The 19,322-nt window shown below is 40.7% G+C and overlaps 1 non-coding gene across 1 annotated transcript; it reads left to right on the top strand.

Moving 5' to 3' along the window:
* Positions 1-18,328: 18,328 nt before the first annotated feature.
* LOC113002263 (small nucleolar RNA R71) lies at positions 18,329-18,435 on the top strand. Its single transcript, XR_003267806.1, has one exon. It is a non-coding gene; the product is annotated as a small nucleolar RNA R71 (small nucleolar RNA).
* The last annotated feature ends 887 nt before the right edge of the window (positions 18,436-19,322 follow it).

Below are 19,322 nucleotides of genomic sequence, written 5' to 3'. Positions count from 1 at the left end.
TGTCTAACCCTCCTCCAAGACTTCTGGAGTCTCTAAGAAAGAATTCAGGCTGTCAGCATCAATCCTGATTAAATGTCCTCTCGCCCTCACTTGCTTGGGGCTCTGGTCTTTCGGGCTGTATAAGTTGGCATAGAATCCTTTAACCACCGCCACATCTATGCTTCCCTCCTGAAGGTTGGCGAGGCATTTGTGTAGGTTATGCCTCTCCAACTCTGCCTTAAACTCGTCAAATTCAGTATGATAAATCTTAACATTCCTTTCTGAAAGGATCCTTCGGTCCAGAATGTTATCTGTATATCGGTTCCAGGCTTCCAAGGATTTGAATCTCCTGGTATCATACTGAGCCTGTGGCCTAGAAGCAATGCTCTTTACAGCCTAGTAGGCTTTGTGCTCTATCTCTATAGGAAGATGACATGCCTTGCCAAACACAACCCGATAAAGAGACTGATGTAAGCTCCATTGGAGCTTGTAGGCCTAGGATATTCTTCATCAATGGATTCCTTTGCTTCTTGGAAGATGAATGGCAGCGGAATGGACAAGGAAGAGAGAGAGGAGATGCCACTTCAAGGAGAAGATGAGTCTAGAAGAAGCTCACCACTATAGGAGGCCATGGATAAGAGCGTGGAGGAAGAAGGAGATGAATGACGGGAGAGGAAGAGCAGAGCACAAAATTTTGTGCTCTAAAAGAGCTCTGAAATCTGAAGTTTAATTTTCAAATGATCAAAGTTAACAAAATGAACACACATCCCCTCTATTATAGCCTAAGTGTCACACAAAATTGGAGGGAAATTTGAATTGCAATTCAAATTTCACTTGAATTTGAAATTGAATTTGTGGGGCCAAACTTTGGAGACAAAATTTCACTAATTATGATTAGTGAATTTTAGTTATGGTTCAGTCCACTAATCCAAGATCAATTCCAAGATTCTCTACTAAGTGTGCTTAGGTGTCATGAGGCATGTAAAGCATGAAGGACATGCACAAAGTGTGACTATATGATGTGGCAATGGGGTGTGGTAAGCAAATGCTCACCCCCCCTCCAAAATTTAATTGGATTGGGCTTCTACCAATTCAATTAAATTTATTTCCAACCCCACACATCAAATATTCACTTAGTGCATGTGAAATTACAAAACTACCCCTAATACAAAAACTAGTCTAGGTGCCCTAAAATACAAGGGCTGAAAAATCTTATATTTCTAGGGTACCCTACCTACATTATGGAGCCCTAAATACAAGGACCAAAATTAATGAAACATTAATCTAATATGTACAAAGATAAGTGGGCTCATACTTAGCCCATGGGCCCGAAATCTACCCTAAGGCTCATGAGAACCCTAGGGCCTTCTCTTGCATCTTTGGCCCAATCTTCTTGGAGTCTTCTATCCAATGCCCTTGGGGGGTAGGATTGCATCATTCCCTCCCCCTTGAAAAGGATTTGACCTCAAATCCAGAGGTTCTTCAAACTCATGGATTCTTTCCTCAACACCTGTAAAAAGAATAAAAACATATGTATTAGTGATGTTGGGTATGTTAGAGTATGGTAAGGACGGAAACCCCCTTTCCTGGCCATCTTCCCATGAGAGAATATAGTTCCTCACCAACTCAGTGAGTAGTGCTACAAGTATAGAAAAATATGGGATAAACCTTTTGTAAAAGTTTGTTAAGATATTGAAGCCCCAAATTTCCCTTATACTTGGTGGAGTAGGCCACTCAGGAATGACCTTTATTCTCTTAGGGTCCATGGGAAGCCCTTGATCACTATTTAAAAAGTTAGGGAAAGTAATGGAATAAAACACACCTTTTTCTTTATTTTCATGTTGATTATTCCTACAAAAAATTATGACAAACCTACGGTGTCCCACATGAGCACCTAGGTTTGCAATGAAAAAAAAAAATAAGAACAAACCTACCTAATGAGACCCTATGTACACAAATCACGAAGATGTTGGGTGCATGAGTGATTTTACAAAAGAGTGTTGCACTACTCAACACATTCATCATACCACCTATCATAGGGATTTGGTGCCTAATAATACCTATTTTAGGCACCAACAAAGCACAAGGATTTAAGCTCTTGCGAACCAAACCCTCATCCAACAACTCCTTTACTAGAGGAATAACCTCAAGCTCAAGAGGTATGGCGGTGCTAAGGGATGTTTCCCTTGATAGGAGAAGGTAGAAAGATTGTTTAAGAAGGAGTGCTCTTTTAATATCACCTTTTGTTGCAAAATGATTTTCCTTGTTAACAATCTTCTTGGAGGAATCCTTTTCCTCCTTTTCCTTCCCCTTGGCATTTGAAGACAAGGCCTTACTGTCCTTCTTTTTCTTTTGTTTTTCTAGTTTTTCTTCCTCATCCCTCTTATCTTCCTCACTAGACTCTTCACCCTTTACTTCATCTTCACTTCCACTAGAGGAAAGGTAAGAAGTAGTCTCCTCTTGACTAATATAAATGTCTTGACCCCTCATGATCATGGTTTTCTTTGTGGGGCATTGAGAGGCAATGTGACCTCTCCCAAAACATTTGAAGCATTTAATGTTGCTAGTCCTTTCTTGGGAACTAGTCTTAGGGGTGCATTTCTCTATGGTCTTACCCTTATCTTCCTTGGGTTTTGAAGGTGCAGCCCCCAAAATTCCAAGGGCTTGGTCCTTCCTTGGATAAGAGTGAGAGCCATTAGATTTTGAAGAAGGCTTTCTTTTAAGTTGTTGCTCCACACTTATACAAAGTTGGACTAGCTCATCAAGGTCCCTATATGGAAGGAGTTCAACCTTGTCCCTCACTTCCATATTAAGCCCACTAAGGAACCTAGCTATACTTGTTCTTTCCTCCTCCCTAAGTCCAGCTCTTAAAAGGAGTAGTTCCATTTGTTGTCTATATTCTTCAACACTCATACTCCCTTGTCTAAGCCTTTGGAGCTTGTCCATAAGCTCCCTTTCATAGTAGGAGGGAATGTGCCTCTTCCTAAGGGCACTCTTAAGATCATTCCAATACTCTAATGGAGGATCCCCATGAATCCATCAAAAAAAAGGGAGAATGGAGAATTGCACTAGAGGGTCCACACTAGGCAATCATGAAGCATAGCTCCAAACTCTTTGGGTGGAGGATGCATGAACAGCGCTAGGCAATGACATTCATGGGGCTTCGAAAAAAAAGGGAGAATGGAGGATTGCACTAGAGGGTCCACACTAGGCAATCATGAAGCATAGCTCCAAACTCTTTGGGTGGAGGATACATGAACAACGCTAGGCAATGACATTCATGGGGCTCGGAAAAAAGGGAGAATGGAGGATTGCACTAGGGGGTCCACACTTGGCAATCATGAACCATAGCTCCAAACTCTTTGGGTGGAGGATGCATGAACAACGCTAGTCAATGTCATTCATGGGGCTCCGAAAAAAAGGGAGAATCGAGGATTGCACTAGAGGGTCCACACTAGGCAATCATGAATCATAGCTCCAAACTCTTTGGGTGGAGGATGCATGAACAGCGCTAGGCAATGTCATTCATGGGGCTCCGAAAAAAGTGGTGAATGGAGGATTGCACTAGAGGGTCCACACTAGGCAATCATGAAGCATAGCTCCAAACTCTTAGGGTGGAGGATACATGAACAGCGCTAGGCAATGACATTTATGGGGCTACGAAAAAAAGGGAGAATGGAGGATTGCACTAGAGGGTCCACACAAGGCAATCATGAAGCATAGCTCCAAACTCTTTGGGTAGATGATGCATGAACAGCGCTAGGCAATGACATTCATGGGGCTCCAAAAAAAAGGGAGAATGGAGGATTGCACTAGAGGGTCCACACTATGCAATCATGAAGCATAGCTCGAAACTCTTTGGGTGGAGGATACATAAACAACACTAGGCAATGACATTCATGGGGCTCTGAAAAAAAGGGAGAATGGAGGATTGCACTAGAGGGTCCACACTAGGCAATCATGAAGCATAACTCCAAACTCTTTGGGTGGAGGATACATGAACAACGCTAGGCAATGACATTCATGGGGCTCTGAAAAAAGGGAGAATGGAGGATTGCACTAGGGGGTCCACACTTGGCAATCATGAACCATATCTCCAAACTCTTTGGGTGGAGGATGCATGAACAACGCTAGTCAATGTCCTTCATGGGGCTCCGAAAAAAAGGGAGAATCGAGGATTTCACTAGAGGGTCCACACTAGGCAATCATGAAGCATAGCTCCAAACTCTTTGGGTGGAGGATGCATGAACAGCGCTAGGCAATGTCATTCATGGGGCTCCGAAAAAAGTGGTGAATGGAGGATTGCACTAGAGGGTCCACACTAGGCAATCATGAAGCATAGCTCCAAACTCTTAGGGTGGAGGATACATGAACAGCGCTAGGCAATGACATTTATGGGGATACGAAAAAAAGGGAGAATGGAGGATTGCACTAGAGGGTCCACACTAGGCAATCATGAAGCATAGCTCCAAACTCTTTGGGTGGAGGATGCATGAACAGCGCTAGGCAATGACATTCATGGGGCTCCGAAAAAAAGGGAGAATGGAGGATTGCACTAGAGGGTCCACACTAGGCAATCATGAAGCATAGCTCCAAACTCTTTGGGTGGAGGATGCATGAACAGCGCTAGGCAATGACATTCATGGGGCTCGGAAAAAAAGGGAGAATGGAGGATTGCACTAGAGGGTCCACACTAGGCAATCATGAAGCATAGCTCCAAACTCTTTGGGTGGAGGATGCATGAACAGCGTTAGGCAATGACATTCATGGGGCTCCGAAAAAAAGGGAGAATGGAGGATTGCACTAGAGGGTCCACACTAAGCAATCATGAAGCATAGCTCCAAACTCTTTGGGTGGAGGATGGATGAACAGCGCTAGGCAATGACATTCATGGGGCTCCGAAAAAAAGGGGAGAATGGAGGATTGCACTAGAGGTTCCACACTAGGCAATCATGAAGCATAGCTCCAAACTCTTTGGGTGGAGGATACATGAATAGCGCTAGGCAATGACATTCATGGGGTTCCTAAAAAAAGTTTGTTGGCAGGACCGAACGGTCCACCGGGTTTTTCCACCTAAAAGGAAAACATGCTTTTTGCAAAGAAAAATAAATCATTCGCGAGAGCACCACATCTTAGAGAAACAATATACTTATGCCAAGGGTAATCTTCCTTGTAACCGAGAATGAAGGGCAGGATGCCAACTTTTAGCTTTTAAATGAACATGCCGGGGAAACATCGGGCTAAGCTGAAAACAAATCATTCATAGTGTATAAAACTCACACAGGCAAGTTTTTTATCTTATTCCCAAACCATAACTGCACCATGACTCTATTTTGCACACGACTTCCTATTGAATCAAAGATCAAACGTACGATCACGGACCAATAGGATTTTCTCGAGGGAAGTGTTTTTCGAGAGGAAGCTGGGTGTTTCAGTCTTTTCCACTTTGTTCATGTGGGGTGGGATATCGCCAGTCGAGAATGGCAATCTGAAAGGAAGAGACACCAAAAATGGGTTTCCCTTTGCCGGCAGTCACTTACCTTGCCGAGAATTTATCTGATCTGAAGATTTTCCATTCCCTTTCTTTCATTGTCCCAAAATTATTCTGTTTGCCTCCGCTCTTTTCCATTTTCACTTTCCTTTGACCTTCGATCAGGAATCCTTCCTTTTCTTTTTTATTTTTCTTTATTTTCATCTTTTTCTTTTTCTTTTTTTTTTCCATTTATTCCTTTTCTTTCTTTTCACTTCTCCTTCCCCATCCCTTTGTTTGGGAAATCGGGTTTTAGCATTCTATTCGCTCTCCCTTGAGGAGATTCCGCTGTCCTTTGGTTCGAGGAAGGAATGAGGATTCTTTTTTATAGTCCAAGGTTCAAAAAGGTCTAAGGTTGTGTTTCAATGGGGTCTTTTATCGTGGGAACCCAATCTTGATATCTAGGGCGAAACAAATTTGGGTGTCAAAGTGTCGATTTCGGGCCGAACTTCCATATTATTCCATAAGGCACGCGTGACAATGATGATTTGAAAACAACGTGCAAAATTAGTCATGGCTACAGCCAGGTGGGCACTCAAGCATCCCGTTTATGGCATTGTGATACTACGGTTGGGAATTTACACAAACAGACCCAACGTTTCCAAGTTATGTTCTTTCATCAGTTTAATGAATTCATCCATTCTTATCTCGGTCATTCCAGAAAATAAACTCTTAGCGTCAGTCCCTTGTTTCCAGAAGATACGTTTGCTCTTTACGAATGATTTATACTTCTTAACTATAACATGTCGACCTTTGCGGTCTTTCTTTCTTTTTCCTTTTTGTTTCATTTTTATATATTCACAAAATTATACACCTATGGTCCTCTATGAAGAAATCTTTCTTTGTATACCTACACATTTATACATGACAAACTTTTTCTGTATACGCATTGGAACTCTCTCTCTTTACGTCACACGGTCAAACCCTATTTACATTCAAAGATCTCTTTCGTTTTTCTCCAACGCACACCTATGGTTCATACAAAAGTCTCCTTATATACACTCGTTGTTCACACACACAAGAATTTCTCTACACGTATTTTTTATAAAAACCCTTCTATGCACATTTTTCTTTTTCTTTATATACGCAGACATTTTATTCACAACACTTCTTTCTTTTTTATCATGATTTTGGTTCATTTTATTTTTAGGACGACGTTCCTAAATGAAAAATTCTACGCAATTCTGGAATTTCAACAGACACTATTGACAACAACGAAACAAGTACTAACGTAACGACTCAAACGATATGTATGTACAAAACAAAAGTCTATCAAAACGAAACAAACGTTAGTCCCTTAGTCAAACAAAAAATAAAATGATACGTAACAGATAAAGGAGGAAACATAAAAGAGAATATGGATCTGGGGATCCCACGGTCATGTGGCTTCGCATGCCACCGGACTCTTGGGTCACGGTAACAAAAAGTGGGGTGGTCGACAAAAGCAGGGCTTTTGCTCCTACGTATCCTCAATTTGTGATGAGGAACTCAGACCTACGTAGTTCTTGCTAACTGTGAGACTAAAAATAGTCTTGGTGTTTTCTTCACTAAAATGCGAACATGCTTTAGTAAAGAGACAAAACTTCCAACTGATCAGAGCAACATATACTTTTTTTGATGAAAAATGATGTGTCTATCGGGGAAGGAGAGTATGCTGATGAAATTTTCTCATAACCGTAAATGAGATTTTGGATGTTAGCATTTCGTTTCTAAACGACCATTTAGAGAAAACACTGGGTCCAACAAAAATAGGAGAAAATCACTCAAAGTGTATCAATCTCACACAGGTAAGTGTTTTATCCTAATTCCGAACCATAGATATGTCATGACTTGATTTTGCAAATCATTTCCTATCAAATCAAAGATTACATGCGTGATCATGGATCAATAGGACTTATTTTGGGAATGGTTTTTAGGTGGGGAATTTTTCTTTGAGTGTTTTTGCCTTTTCCTTTTCTGTTTTTGTTAGTGCGTGGCGAGAAAGTCGCTAGCGCACAAGATTTTGTCGGCAATCAAAGGGAGAGGACCACTTTAGGTCGTGGTTTCCTTTTTCTTGTTTACTTGTAGACAATTCTGTATTGTTCAGATATCGTCTGGTCCAAAGACCTTTCTGCATATTTCTTTTGTTTTCTTCCGATCCTTGATCGGGAATTTTCTTTCCTCTTTTTTTGCTTTCTCCCACTCTTTGATTGGGAATTTCTTTTCTTCTTCTTTTTTTTTGTTGTTGTTTTCCGAGGGCAAGGTTTGTGATAAGTTGGGATTTTGGCTCAAGGCTTGTAGAACGGCTGGTCATGATATATGTCAGGGTTTGGCCAGCGGTTCGGGGATAAAGGGGATGTCCTACATTATTTCCATGATACACATGTAACAATGATGATTAGGAAATTTTATGCAAAAACTGGTCATGCATGCACCCATGTGGACACTCAAGCATCAAGTTTTTATGGTCATGTGACACTAGGGCTCAGGATTCATTTTCCCTATTTTAAGTCAACCCAGTGTTTCCAAAATATGTTCTTTTATCAAATCATGCATTCATCCAAGTCCATTTTGGGCGTTCAGAAAATTTTCACAGCATTCACTCTTCAGGTGTATACACACATTTTTTTTTCAAAAACTGGTTAAGATCAGTAAAATCTTTCAAAGAAAAGTTGGAAATTATCTTTTTCACAAGCATGTTTTTTTTTAGCTAGACAACTTTTATTTTATATATCTTTTTTTTTTCTATTTTTTTTTCTTCATCTCCTTTTCTTGCTCGCTCTCTTTTTGCTCTCTTTTTTTCCATGAGGTATTTTGCTACCTAAACATACGTATCTTTTTGTGAAGTATTTTGCTATATACATGCGTGTCCCAGGTATCTTGCTACCTAAACATACATATATATGTTTTGTGAGATATTTTTGCTATATACATGCATATCCAAGGTATCTTGCTACCTAAACATACATATATATATTTTGTGAAATTTTTTGCTACATACATGCATATCCAAGGTATCTTTATACCTAAACATACATACATATATATATATATATATATATATATATATATATATATACATACATACATATATATATATATATATATATATATATATATATATATTGTGAGGTATGACTACCTTCCGAGCTTGTGCTTGTTTTATTTAAATTCCTAGGATCATGAGCAACTAGGTGTGTCCTACTATGACTTGAGAAACAAAGGTGATCAGATAACAAGAAGAGATTTAAAAGGTACTAGGTTGCCTCCTAGTAGCGCTTCTTTAACGTCTTGAGTTGGACGTGTGATGGCTTGTCGGTCATGGACCTAGTACTTTGCTTACCTTTGGCTTTGGACTTGGTCTCCTATTGGTCGGCCATGGGTCGTAAGCAACACTCTAACCTTTTTGTGGATGAGCTGAGGTGAACTCTAGAGGTGATGGCGGTGCGTCTGTTGCCCGCTGCCGGCCATCCCCAGGCTGTTGTGGTGTTTCGCCCTGCGCGTGCCTGGGGACGCAGTACATCTTGATGAAAGCTCGATTAGTAGGGGGCCTGATGCCCTTGCTGGAGGTGACAGGCACTCTATAGAACTGACAGAGGCCCGTAATTAAAGCTTGGAAACTTCAAGACCCTGTTGGACTTCTTCGGGTCCACTGGGTGTCTTGCGGGCACGATCTCTGCAAACAATAGATGAAATCAGAAATCAGTTGAGCGATGTGCATACTTACCTATGTCATGATGGCGTGACCTTGCCGGGGGGAACGGGCACCCTGTAGGACTACAGAGGTCCGTAACCAGAGCTGGAAACCCCAGGGCCCTGTTGGACTTCTCTGGGTCCACTAGGTGTCTTTATGGGCGCGATCCCTGCAAACAATAGATGACATCAGAAATCAATTGAACCATGTGCATACTTACCTATGTCATGACGGCACAGACCAACCGATACATCTGCAAGGGGAGATTGGCATTGTGGTCACCGGGCAGAATGTTACTAAATAGCAACGTCATCCACATAAGAGTGGTCATGTTGGTGTGCATGGTCCGCACTCGTCTTTTTGCAGTGGCACGGGGGAAATCTTGCCCCAGTATGCATAGTAGATGCGTGATAGCCTCCCTCTCTGGATGTGCTCACACAGTTGGTCGCCCTCCAATATCAGGGGGTGGCCCAGGAACTGATAAAAGGAAACTACTGGCCCCTTAACCGGGAGCGCAAGTCTCGGTTAAGCATCTACGGGGAAAGGACCTTATATTCTTCTAAGGTGTGGATATGGAGCACACTGAAAATGAGGACGCGTAGCCCTCTAAAGGCGAGGGCGTGCAGCCCTCTGCAGGCGAGGATGTGCAGTCCTCTGATGGCGAGGACATACAGTCCTCTTAAGGTGTTAGGTACTAGTACCCAAGGGTCCACCTTTATGAGAAAACAAGAGGTCGGCCCATCGAGAGGGCCGGTCATCCAACAAGATTGGACACGAGATGTAGGAAATCTATGCAGTTAACATGATTTTTAGGGATGCAGACGCATGCAACCTTTGTTGTGAAATTTGGTAATGCTGACCTCATATGAAACAATGCAATGCAATGGAAAGTTGTACAATGTTCATGACATTCTTTCCCTATTTTGTGATTTTGATTTAATCTTTTTGAAAAACACAGATTGACTATCCTTTTGAAAAAGGTGATAATTCATGCAACCCTATCCTATCTTTTGCAAATCTCTCCGGGAACTCCCTCAGAGTGTATGTTCTATTTGATTTAGTCACTTGACCATTTTTGGAGTGACGGGAATGAAGCCGTTTGACGTTTAATCAATCTATTGAAATTCCAGGGCTTGTCTCCCCTTTTTTTTCCTTGTTTAAAAACATCGACAGGTGAGAACTTTTGATCTGCCCCTATGTTCACTTGAGGCTCATGCATGATGCCACTCATTGCCCCAGTGTAAGGCTTTGAGGTACCAATTGTTATCTTTTGTCATGAACTTGTAGCTGAGAACATATTGGGTGAAAACTTCTAATCTGCCCCTAGGTTTGCTTGAGGTTTTTGCATGGTGCCTTTCATTGCCCCAGTGTAGGGCTTAGAGGTACCAATTGTTGTCTTGTTTTCACAACCTTGTAGTGAGGAAGAATGAAAGAAGCAGTTGATTCTTGCAAAAAGAATTTTCCAAGGACGAGAAATAGTTCAAGGATTTTTTAGTTGATGGATTAAGTCAAATGACTCGATCGAGGCCGTACCCGAATCAAATAAACATGAAAATGCAGTAACTAGGAAGTGATCCTAGGTCGTTTCCCAACGAGCAGTGACAAACCAAATGTTCATAATATACTTGCAGTAACAGTAACGATTGGGGGGGTTTGTTTTTTTTGTGATTAAAGAGCAGAACAAGTAAACTGGAATACGAAACTACTAATGTTAAAAACGGGTTGTTTCCTCTGAGTCAGAAGCCATTCTCTTATCCTGGGTTATGGAGAATTTGTCCCTAACAGTCAACCACTTAATCCAACCCTATTTCAATTTACTAAGCGAAAATCAACTTAGGGTTTTCAATATGTGATTAGGCACCACATACACCAGTTATCCCTTCGTCCATTAAGCATGAACGCAAGTTAGGCTCACAGGCAATTAATCGAACACGAAGCGTGCACTGATTAATATTCACGAATTTGGGATAACTGGTGAAGGGAAAACTGCCAGGAAACCACATTACAAGCGAAACCTCAAAGAGAGTTGGGCTTCGTCCTCAAAAGGAAACAACACCAGAAAATCTAGCCTTCCATGGATTCAAACAGAAAACGCAATTGAAACATGAAGCAGAAACGTAAATGAATAGAAACGTAAATGAACAAAAACGTAAATGAACAGAAATGTAGATGAAACAGAAACGTAAATGAGAGTAGAAGAAGAAGCAAGAACAAAATTGTAATTAGAAACAGAAAACGTAAAATTGCATTACGTGAACAGTAGCATTAAGCAGAAAAACAAAAACCCTAAAACAAAAGCTCTGAATAATGAATAGCATAACAGAATGCCCTGCACGAATCCCAAGGCTTCTATTTAAAAAGAGTCACTCAAAGTCACTAGGCCCTATTACAATACTCTGGCCCAAAACAAAATAAACACTGAACAACATAAAATAAAATTGCGAAATTTCCTAATTAGAAATTAACTAAGGTAAGCGCTGCTTTATTTGCCCTCTTCAAGTCCACAACCAAAATCCGGATTAAGCCCAATGTTTCATTAATTCTTGAAATTAGATTAAAAACATCAAATTAGCTAAATGGGCCCAAATAATAAAACTGTGTAATTAATTGACAATTAAGATCAATCAGTAATTAAAATGGTGCAAAAAGGGTTTAGAAAATAGAAGAAAATGATGGCACATCAAAACCCCCCATACTTAGCCTTTTGCACTCCTGGGCAAAATGAAACAAAGAACAAAATCCAAGGATATCAAAGAGAGACAAACAAAAACATTCACATATTTCTCAATGAACATCAAGGAATGAAAGTAATGGGTAACATCTAACATAAGGAGACCTGAAAAGTCAAGACATTCATGAAAATCATCCAAGCAACCCAATCATGGCAAAATAGTTAATCAGCTCAAGAATGAAAAGTGATAGAGCCTCACAAGATATACACTCTATCTCTCAAGTGTCTAGGCTACTATTTACCCTCAAAGCACCCAAGAAAACAAACACCACATAAACTTGGCAAGATTCTAAAATTGACAATCAACCCATAAACACAAGCACATGAGGATGAAAAGGTCTTTTAAGGTTGTAATGGGGCCAAGGACAAGGTATGGAAAAATATGGAATAAGTGGCTAAATCCCAAAGGAATAGAGGAGCAATGGGGAATAAGTGCATAATAAGAAAAAAAATAAGAAAATAAAAAGAAGTAAAGATAAAATTTAAACATAAAGAGTAGAACCAAGAGTCTCATCATTCTTTTGCCATTTAAGATCTTATTCACTCAACTTTATTGCTTTTCTTTTTCATTTTCGAATTTTTTTTTTTTACTCTATATCCTTTGAGAAACAACATTTCATTCAGCATGTCCAACATTTAACCAATATACAATGTACATCATGAATGGCCCAAAATACATCATGAAGTATAGCCAACAAAACAAGTTATCCAATGAAACAAAAAAAACCCCCCCACACTTATTCCCAAAACAATTCCAAAGCTCCAAAATTCCTTAAGGATATGGTGATATCATGGTTTTTCACTTAAGGCTTGTAGTGAGCTTCAAAACAAGGAAAGGGAAACAAGGCTCAAAAGGGCTATCAAAGGAATTAATTCAAGGTAAGTCCATTTGGCTAGAAGCTTATAAGAACAAAATTGCCTCAATCATTTCCAAATATGCATGTGAATTAGGACGCATCAACAAGAATCAAGCCAAGGCTACTGTGCAAGCAATCAATGGGGCAAAACACACCAAATGATTATGATGATGGATGGCTCAAATTCTCACAAAGGTAAACTCATCACTTTCAAATTGAGCTTTCAAAACTATCATGACATGTAGAGGAGAATCAAGGATTTCAAGTCACAAAATGTCAAAAACTTTTATTTTCAAAACAATTACCCATTTCTTGAACATATCCTATAATTCAAAGAAAAACATGCAAAGTCGTACATGCACACAAAATTGACCCAAAATATTAAACTAACAATCCGACGAAACTAACAACATTAACAAATTAACAAAACCAACAAAACTAGCAAAACCAAAGAACACTCCCCCCCCCCCCCATACTTAAACAACACATTGTCCTCAATGTAACACAATTAAAAGATTAAAAACAATTAAATCATCAAATAGAATCGGACAAGTGTAGTAAAAGCAAAGAAGGAGATAGGAAAATAAAAACTCCCTAAGTCATGGTGGAGGAAGAGTAGGGTGGAGTAAGGAAGTTTCTTCCACCACTACGTCCACTAGAGAAGGGTTCATGAGGAATGGCTTAAGTCGATGTCTGTTGACTTTGAAGCTCTTATTTGTGGCGTCACTTTTGATCTCAACTGTACCATAAGGAAAAACATTAGTAACAACAAAAGGACAAATCCACTTAGACCTCAACTTACCACTCATGAGTCCAAGCCTAGAATTATACAATAACACTTTTTGCCCAACCATGAAGTCCTTTTTAACTATCATGCTATCGTGGAACTTCTTGGTCTTTTCTTTGTAGAACTTGGCATTCTCGTAGGCTTCTAGGCGGATTTCATCTAACTCACTCAGTTGCAACTTCCTTTCCTCACCAGCTTGATCCATAGAGAAGTTGCAAGTCTTCACTACCCAGTATGCTTTGTGCTCAATTTCCACTAGAAGATGACATGCCTTTCCAAAGACAACCCGATAAGGAGACATTCCTATGGGTGCTTTGTAGGCAGTCTGATGTGCCCAGAGAGCATCATCAAGCCTAGTACTCCAATCTTTCCTGCTTGGCTGCACAATCTTCTCTAGAATTCTCTTGATTTCCCTGTTAGAAATTTCTGCCTGTCCATTGGTCTGGGGGTGGTATGGTGTGGATACCCTGTGTACCACCCCGTACTTTTTAAGCAGGGCATGCATTGTTCTGTTGCAAAAATGGGTTCCTTGATCACTAACAATTGCTTTAGGTACTCCAAACCTGCAGAACAGATTAGACCTGACAAAATCTACAACAACTTTAGCATCATTAGTTCTAGTGGGTTTGGCTTCCACCCATTTTGAAACATAGTCAACTGCAAGGAGAATGTAAACATAACCAAAAGAGACAGGAAAAGGGCCCATGAAATCTATACCCCAGACATCAAACACCTCAAAGAATAGCATAGGTGCTGAGGCATTTGTTGTCGCCATGTAAGTGTATTTCCTGCTCTCTGACACTGCTCACAAGTGCTGCGGATCTTCCACGCATCTTTAAAGATGGTGGGCCAATAAAAACCACAATCAAGCACTTTGCGAGCTGTCCTTTGAACACCCAGATGACCTCCCGGTGCGGAAGAATGACAGAACTGCAGGACTGAGTCAGTCTCATGATCTGGAATGCACCATCTAATGACCTGATCACTGCATAATTTCCACAAGTAGGGGTCATCCCAAATAAAATGCTTAGCATCACTTTTAATTTTATCTTTTTGGGCCTTAGATGCTAAGGGAGGAAAAACAGAAGCAACTAAATAATTGACAATGTTAGCAAACCAGGGAGTAGAAAGAGAGTCAGAAATACTATACAGTATATACAAATGATCATCCGGGAAATCATCCCGAATAGGTGAATCTGCATCAGATACACGTTCGATCCGACTCAAATGATCAGCAACTAGATTTTGTGCTCCGCTCCTATCACGGATCTCCAAGTCAAACTCTTGGAGCCAGAGCATCCATCGGATCAACCTAGGCTTAGAATCATCCTTCTTCAACAGGTACTTTAGAGCTGCATGGTCAGTATAAACAATAATGCGGGTACCAAGCAAATAAGATCGAAATTTTTCAAGAGCAAAAACTATGGCTAGAAGCTCTTTCTCAGTAGTAGTATAATTCGCTTGGGCAGCATCTAAAGTCCTAGAAGCATAATATATCACCCTGGGCAATTTATCAATTTTCTGAGCAAGGACAGCCCCCAATGCATAATTTGATGCATCACACATAAGCTCGAAAGGGGTTGTCCAATCGGGTGCCTGCATGATGGGGGTGGTAGTCAGCGCTCTTTTGAGGCAATCAAAAGCCTCTTTGCATCTGTCATTAAAGTCAAACTCCACCTCCTTTTGCAACAAGTTGGACAATGGAAGGGCTACTTTGCTAAAATCCCTTATAAAGCGCCTATAGAATCCTGCATGACCAAGAAAAGATCGCACCTCTCGCACACAAGAGGGGTAAGGCAATTGTGAAATAACAGAAATTTTTGCAGGATCTACTTCAATACCCTTATTGGAAATAATGTGGCCTAAAACTATACCTTGCTCAACCATAAAATGACATTTTTCAAAATTTAGAACAAGGTTAGTTTCAATGCATCTATTCAAAAAATTTTCCAAACTATTCAAACAACCATCAAAAGAGGATCCATATACAGTGAAATCATCCATAAACACCTCTATGCAATTTTCTAAAAAATCACTGAAAATACTAATCATGCACCGCTGGAAGGTACCAGGGGCATTGCACAGGCCGAAAGGCATCCTCCTATAGGAAAAAGTGCCGAAGGGGCAGGTGAATGTGGTCTTTTCCTGATCCTCAGGAGCAATAGTAATTTGCATATAACCAGAAAAACCATCAAGGAAACAGTAGTGGGATTTACCTGCCAGGCGTTCAAGCATCTGGTCAATGAATGGCAGGGGAAAATGGTCCTTTTTGGTAACCTGGTTCAGCCTCCTATAGTCAATGCAGACTCTCCAATTGTTCTGCACCCGAGTAGGAATCAGCTCCTCCTTCTCATTTTTGATCACTGTGAGGCCGGTCTTCTTTGGGACTACCTGGACGGGACTCACCCATTGGCTGTCGGAGATAGGATAAATGATTCCAGCTTGCAAAAGTTTGGTTATCTCCTTCTTCACTACATCAAGAATCACCAGGTTGAGTCTTCTTTGTGGCTGTCTTACTGGTTTAGCTCCATCCTCTAAATTTATTCGATGCATACATGTGGATGGGCTAATACCAGGAATGTCCGCCAGGGTCCAGCCTATAGCCTGCTTATGCTTCTTGAGAACTGACAACAACTTCTCCTCTTGCTCATCAGCAAGGGAGGCAGATATAATCACTGGAAAACTCTTGCTATCATCCAAGTAAGCGTATTATAAATTTGATGGCAGAGGCTTCAATTCTGGTGTGGTTGGCTAGACAGTGGTAGAAGGAGATGGTTTCTCAACCTTTACATCATAAAGAAAGTCAGAGGTATGTGTACTTCCTGAAACATGGTTAGTCCTATCTGACTCAATAAAATCAATCTCAAGAGGTAAAACACCACCACCAGACATGCAATCAATATCACTCTCAGATTCACTCTCAGCATCAAATTCAGACATATGATCAAGTACAATTTCAGACTCAATGCATGAAGAGTGAGAGGCATGCAGATTAGAATAAAGATCAGTCATGTATTCATCAACAACATGGTCAATTATTTCAGCACGAAATACAGAAAGATCTTCAGATGGGTATTTCATAGCATCTAGAATATTAAAATGAACAGTTATATCACCAAACTCCATGGATAGTGTGCCTGCATAAACATCTATCTTAGTTCTAGCAGTTTTCATAAAGGGTCTGCCTAGAATGATGGGAACTGATCCTTGAGAAAATCCATCTTCCATATTCAAAATATAAAAATCAACAGGGAAAATCAGTTCACCAACTCTAACTAAGACATCTTCTATGAAACCAACAGGGTAGGCAACACTTCTATTAGCTAAATGAATTACCACATCAGTTGACTGCAAGGGACCTAGAGATAGAGAATTAAAAATAGACAGAGGCATAACACTAACAGAAGCTCCTAAATCTAGCATGGCATTGTCAAACTTACTATTCCCTATAATACAAGGTATGCTAAATGTACCTGGATCTTTGCATTTTTCAGGAATTTGAGGAACAGATTTACCAATCAATGCGGACACATTTCTGCCCATGCTAATCCGTTCACTTTAAGCTTCCGCTTATTAGTGCACAGTCCTTCAAGAATTTGGCATATCTTGGAATTTGCTTTATTGCATCCAACAGAGGTATGTTTACCTCTACTTTTCTAAACGTTTCCAAGATCTCTTTCTCTGCCTCTTCCATTTTTTGTTGGAAACTGCTCTTGGAGGGAATGGAAGAGGGGGAATGTGCTGCTTCTGCAAATCAGAATTACCTGTGGAAGAAGATTGACCTGCACAGAATTTGTTAGGTAAATTTTTGTCATCACCTTTTTCTGGAGTAGAGTGAAGTTTGGCAGGTTCATTTGCAGATGAGGAAGGTGCTACGGGTTGAGGTCCTTGACACTGCTTTCCCGACCTCAATGAAATGGCACTAACATTTTTGGGATTTTGGACAGCTTGAGAAGGCAGCTTGTCAGAATTCTGGGACTGTTGTTGATTCAATTGGGTAGCCAATTGTCCCATCTGATTGGTTAAGCTCTGAATGGAGGCTCTGGTCTCTTGCTGAAACTGCATGTTCTGCATAGTCATTTGCCTCACAATTTCTTCGAGGGAAGGTTGTGGAGGGCCCTCAACTGTTGGCTGTTTCTGGGGTTGTTGCTGTTGTTGGATTGGTGGAGGAATGTATGGTCTGCTTGGGCCAGCAGCATTTTGGAAGGAAGGAGCAGGCTGCTGTTGTTGTTGCTGAGGGCTGGACCATCTGAGATTAGGGTGATTCCTCCATCCAGGGTTGTATCTGTTGCTGGAGAGGTCATAATTATTCTACTGTGGTTGATTTTGCTGCTGAGGTTGAGGAGGTCTATTGTAAATATTTGCAACATAAGCTTCAGGCTGCTCGATTGCTCCAGGTTGCTGCATGGAAGGGCAAAGGTATGTATGGTGGTCAGCAGAGGAGCACAAACCACAAACCCTTGCAACAGGTACAAATTTCTGATTCAAGGCCAGCTGGGTTACCAAGTTAACCAATGCATCCAGTTTGCCTTCAAGCTTCTTAGTCTCAGATGATGCAGCTGAGTTTGTAGCTACCTCATGCACTCCTCTAATGACTATGGCATCATTTCTGGCGCTGAACTGCTGAGAGTTGGAAGCCATCTTCTCAATTAAATTTCTGGCTTCAGCAGGAGTCATGTCTCCAAGGGCTCCACCACTGGCAGCATCTATCATACTTCTCTCCATATTACTGAGTCCTTCATAAAAATATTGGAGAAGAAGCTGCTCTGAAATCTGATGGTGAGGGCAACTGGCACATAGTTTTTTAAATTGCTCCCAGTACTCATACAGGCTCTCTCCACTGAGTTGTCTAATACCTAAGATATCTTTCCTGATGGCTGTGGTCCTGGAAGCAGGGAAATGTTTTTCTAAGAATACTCTCTTAAGGTCATCCCAGCTCGTGATGGACCTTAGAGCAAGGTAATACAGCCAGTCCTTTGCCACTCCCTCCAAAGAATGAGGAAAAGCCTTCAGAAATATGTGATCCTCCTGGACATCTGGGGGTTTCATGGTGGAGCAGACAATATGAAATTCCTTCAAATGTTTGTGCGGGTCTTCACCTGCAAGGCCATGAAACTTTGGAAGCAAATGAATCAATCCAGTTTTAAGAACATATGGGACATCCTCATCAGGGTATTGGATGCACAAGCTTTCGTAGGTGAAATCAGGTGCAGCCATTTCCCTTAGAGTCCTCTCACGGGGTGGAGGTTGTGCCATGTTCTCAGAATGTGCAAAATCAGAATGCTCAAAATTATAATGCTCAAGATCAGAATGTTCAAAATCACCAATAACAGAATGCATAGATTCACCAGTAATGGAATGCTCAGAATGATCAAAAGGTATAAAATGATGCCTAACTAATCTATGAAATGTCCTATCTATCTCAGGATCAAAGGGTTGTAAGTCAGATGGATTTCCTCTAGTCATACACTACATTCAGCATGCACACAACTAGTTGCCTTATCATGTAAATAAAGGTGTAGGTTTGAACTACAACTACCCTCAAATGAAATCCAAATGACTTGAAATTTTGTGAGAAACCTTATAAAATGATGAGAAGATAGCACAAAAAATTTCAGACAAAAATTCAAAGTCTAACTATGAAAGCTAAAAATGGTAAGTTAAGAAAAATAAGTGAATAAAACTTGAAAAATAAAAAACTTTTGACAGAATCGCTTTTTTTGGACGATGGAGACCTCAGCCGCGGCCGGCTAACATGGCGTAGG

This window comes from Glycine max, chromosome 7, assembly GCF_000004515.6.
Source record: "Glycine max cultivar Williams 82 chromosome 7, Glycine_max_v4.0, whole genome shotgun sequence".
Lineage (NCBI taxonomy): Eukaryota > Viridiplantae > Streptophyta > Magnoliopsida > Fabales > Fabaceae > Glycine > Glycine max.
This window is presented reverse-complemented; position numbering and strand designations above follow the sequence as displayed.